Below are 5,256 nucleotides of genomic sequence, written 5' to 3' on the forward strand. Positions count from 1 at the left end.
TACTACTCCTACAAAGATAAACATTATAAACTATTTGTCGTAAATTTAATTAGCTTTAATTTGAGCGCTAGTAGACGTCCATGGCCCAGCACGCCCAATGGTTTCTGAAATAATGTTTTTCATAAATCAAACTTATTGTCCGAACAACTATAAATCAATTTATTTTAGCAAATATCTTGAAAACTACTATTCCTACGAAGGTAAATGTAAACTTTTTTATAGTCCATTAAACTAGCTTTAATTTTTAAAACTACTACTCTATTTTTATGATAATCTCAAACATTTTATCCGAACAATTAGAAATTAAAATTTTATGAATTTATTTTGGAAAATATAAAATCTACTATCCCTAGGAGCATAGACGTCATAGTTTACTTTATAGCACATTTAACTAACTTTAATTGGAGTGCTAACTTGACGTATGCATGTCAAATAGTTTCTGAGATACACATTTTTCAAAATAAATTCCCTACTGATTTTTCAGCGAATTCTTCATGAAATGTTGCAATTTAAAAAGCTATATTTCGAGAACTATTGAACGTAAATAGCTCTATTAGGGCTCATGTTTTAGAAAATTTACTTTACTTTAAATGATGTTCTCTTAAGTTTTTTAGTGATGTTGGTACATTTAAAGATATAGAGCTCCGAATGAAAAATTAATGCTTTTTTAACATTTTAAAATGCAGACATCAGTACGTCTTATAAATCCTAAGATATATTTTTCATGAATGAAAATTTTTATCCGAACAACTAGAAATCAACATTTTATGAATTTAATTTGTCGAATATCATGAAAAACACAACTCCAACGAAGATAACCATTATAAACTACATTAAACTATCTTTAATTTGAGTGCTAATAGACATCTGTACGTTGAATAATTTTTGAGATATAGATTTCTCAAAATGAATTTACTAAATATTGATTTTTCAGTATATATTTCATAAAATGTTGATTTTAAAAAAAACATTATCTCGGGAAATATTGAATCAGCTCTATTAGGAATCATATTTTAGTAAATTTACTCTGCTTTAAATTACGTTTTATTATATTTTCTATTGTTAGTAGTTTCAAAGATATACAGCTCCGAATGGAAAATTAATTTTTAATTAACATTTTTTAACCTCCCATTCGTTACAGAATTGGCCCAAAACAGATATGCGTCTTTTCATTCCAAACTCCTTAACCATCCTAACCCATCATCATCCTTAACAATCCCTGATAATCCTCCGAGACGTCTGAAAAGAAAATGGCCACGGGACCTTCTAGTTTAAATTAATGTTTGAAGTACCACCAATGGGTGGTTCCTTCCCAAGATTTTCAAGTGTATATGAAACATACTACATATTTACCTATTATATTATTTTGTACAGTTGTAAATTACAATAAAAAAAAAATTAACATTTTGAAAAAAGCCACCATTTTTATCTAATAAATTTCGACTAAAAATTATACATATTTTTTTATTAAAGTGCTACCTGGATACACCATGTCCTTTCACACCTCATTCTTTATCCTTATAGATGCAGATTATGTAGATATATTTTTATTTATCCCCAACTTGATCATTATAACGAGGGGTTATCCTACAGGTAACCAACCTATTTTAAATAATAGGTATAATAAGATAATTTTTTATCCTGGCATCCCGACTAGATTTCGAGGCAGTACATAGCATTGTCATTATTTCCGTTTTAATTTATTATCTAATATGTTTTTTTAATTCTTGTTTATTTCTACTTTTCACTGTACATCTAATTTTTATTTTCTTTAATTTATTTTATTCATTTTTAAATAATTTTCATATATTTTAAATCATATTGGAAAAAAATAGATGATCATATGAATTAGATTGTAGGAAGATAGTTCGGGTGGCGGTTAGTAAAGGTATAAAAATAGTAGAAGAAAACTATTTATTTTTAACTAACGTTTCGCCCACTTTGCAGGGTTGTCAAATGGTTGAAAAAAAAAATTACAACTAAAGTCAAACAAAACAATTTATGGAAGACACAAATATTTATCATTGGTTAACAATAAATAGTTTTCTTCTCCTATTTTGATACCTTTATTAACAGCCACGCGGACGATCTTCCAACAATATATTTAAAATCATTTATCTACACCTTAGTTAATTTTATTTCATGTTATCTATTTTCATCCTTTGTTACATTATTTTAGTTGTTCGTACTTTTTTAGCTCTGATGAAACCCTCCAATGTAAGGTGAAACGTTGGCTCGCAATGTATATCTTTTAATTACTATTTGAGTTTTTTTTATTTGACCCGGAGATGATGCTTCGTTTTATATACCTACATATCAACTTGCAATGTTATCACACCACACTTACACCTCAATTATTTCCTCCCTCCTCACTTCTTTTAACTTTACCAAAAATTGTTACAACTTTTATCAATCTTTATATCACTAATTATAACTCTAGTTACGTTTTCAATTCAATCATTACTATATTATTGTTATTAATTATTATTTAAACCTGCCGACTACCCTACAGTATACTTTAATAATGTGGCTCTTACCCCTGTAGAACAGATTCGTTATCTTGGACTACATCTTGACAAACGACTAACCTGGAATCCTCACACAAGACTGAAAAGACAGGAAACTGCACGCAGATTCCGACTATTACAGCACTTACTAGACAAACGGTCTAAACTTCCAACTCATTACAAAAGACTGATCTACATGACAATAATAAGGCCCATCTGGACATATGGAGATGAGCTTTGGGGATACACTAAACCTTCGAATTCCTCTTGTATCCAATCCTTACAATCCAAAATCCTTCGTAAAATCCTCAATGCTCCTTATTTTCTTACTAATAAAACCATCCATAAAGACCTAAATGTTCCTTATGTAACCGATCATTCCTTCCATTATAAACTCCCTAACCACCCAAACCCACTAGTTTCTAACCTTGCTTCCTCTTCCTCCGAGGCGCCTGAAAAGAAGATGGCCTCGTGACCTTATATTGTAAACTGTTTTTAGAGTTCTACTACTGGGTAGTTTCTCTACATGCTGTATCATATCATTATGTCATGATCAAATTTACTTGTTGTATTTTTTATACAGTTGTAAATATCAATAAATAAATAAAAAAAATATTATTTAAATTATTTTAGTTTACTTCGAACTTAAAAAAAAAAATATTTTCTTATACTACTTTCTATCTACGAGTATATAATATAATTATAAATTTATCATACTATATGATATTTGTATATTTCTCTCATTTAGCCAAGAAAAAGTTCTACAGAGCGAGGTGAAACGTTGGTTACTAATAAATTTTTTTTTTCCTTTTTAGGCAGGCATACTCTTTAAAAACCGTGTTCCATATTTTATTAAGCAGATATAAAATGCAATAAATTAATAAAAACATTAGGATTATGGTAGGCGATATTTAAATATCCCAGTATTGTGCATTTGTATAAGTTAATGAATATATGTATATGTTAATATACCATGGAATATGTTAACGAAAGAAGGGTTTTATATTCTATTAATAATATTTATATTTAGTCTGCTCGATTCATTGGTTTTAAAATATATTAATACGATGAATAAATTGTATCATTATTTTGATTACATAGTAAACTCTAAATTTCTTTTACCTTATATAACTATTCTTTTTCCTCCCTATTTCTTGCTATTTTCCAATCCTTTGTCCTTCCAATCCTTCGTTCTCCAATGGCTTCGATTCGTATTTGCAAGTCAATTCCGTATTACTCCCTCTCGCCCTCCCGATCTCTATCGCCATTTCCACAAAACTTCTGTATATGACAAATCCTTTATCAGCAGTGCTACATCCCATAGGAAATCCATTCTTCCCTAAATCCGATATTTAAATCCCGTCGCCTACCTCCTAACATTTCAAATTCTTATTTTCCTTCCATCCAGCCCTCACCGATTTTTTTTTTTGAAAATATCAAAACATATTTAATGGCGAATGAGGAAGGATAGATGAGTTGTTAATTTACTTTTGTTTTATAATTTTTAATAATGAACTTAGGCCATAGAGGTATAACCATGAATCACAACACCCTTAATTTTTTTTTAATATATTTAATTTTTCTAAAACTCATGTTTATACTTCTCAAAAGTTTCAATATTATCTAATATATAAAAATCAATATTTATTTGTTCGTCTTTTACGCTCTACATCAGATTTTGATGGGGCTTTCTGGTAAATATTTAAGGCTTTTCTAGGAAGTTTATAGAATATTCTACTTTCTCTGGTAATAAAAAGAAGATATTAAAAAAATTCAGAATTTTTTGCGCATAGCTCCAAACGTTTTCGTTTTCTTCAAGGTTATTATAAGTCAATCGATTTGTTTCTTTCTGTAGAATAAGAAAAAAAAATGATATTATTGATTGATTTTTTATTCACTAAAAATTGAAAAAAAAAATAATATCCTAAGAATCACAGTAGATGCTCCTTGTTTTGTAAGAAATAGTCAATTAGATCGGGATTACAAATGGAGTCTATAGAGAATTACATCAATAAATGGTTCATGAAGTTCTATCATATTTACCGACAGTTAAAGGAGCAGTGACAACTGGGAAAACCCAACCTCAACCTGAAGACTGAAGACCAAGCTGCTGCCGGACATTCTGTTATAAATTCTATATTTATTAATTCTATTATTCACATTACTTTTATTGTATTTATTATTATTTTTTTCTCTCTTCATCTTTTTTTTTCAAATTAATTTGTATTTCTTTTTTTCCCCCACTGGAAGGGCAATTGTTTATTAAGTCTACCAATGTAGTTATTTTTGTTGTTAATTTTACTTTTCTCTTTTATTAACAAGTATTATTTTTATCTATTTATTATCTTTTTTTTTATTTTAACATTGTATATAGTCATGGGTGTCTTTTGTACGAGACTATACGACAGTTAAAGGGGGAGCAGGTGACAACTGGGGAAGTCCAACCTCAACCCGAAGACTGAAGCCCAGACTGCTGCTGGACATTCTGTTATAAATTCTATATTTATTAATTCTATTATTCACATTACCTTTATTTTATTTACTATTATTTTTTTCTCTCTTCATCTTTTTTTCAAATTAACTTGTATTTTCTTTTTTCCCCACTTGAGGGCAATTGTTTGTTTTGTTGTACCAATGTAGTTATTTTTGTTGTTAATTTTACTTTACTCTTTTATTAAGAAGTGTTATTTTTATCTATTTATTTTGTTATTTATTATCTTTTTTTTTTATTTTAACGTTTTATATAGTC

The 5,256-nt window shown here is 28.5% G+C and overlaps 1 protein-coding gene across 1 annotated transcript in view; it reads left to right on the forward strand.

Annotated features, from left to right (window-relative positions):
* The window catches only part of LOC112211175 (serine/threonine-protein phosphatase rdgC), a gene marked incomplete at its 3' end in the record, with an annotated part of 32,178 nt that overhangs the window by 26,267 nt on the left and 655 nt on the right, over positions 1-5,256 (forward strand). The window lies entirely within an intron of this gene.

The sequence above is a fragment of the Halyomorpha halys genome, unplaced genomic scaffold, assembly GCF_000696795.3.
Source record: "Halyomorpha halys isolate HHAL.00 unplaced genomic scaffold, Hhal_1.1 Scaffold758.1, whole genome shotgun sequence".
Lineage (NCBI taxonomy): Eukaryota > Metazoa > Arthropoda > Insecta > Hemiptera > Pentatomidae > Halyomorpha > Halyomorpha halys.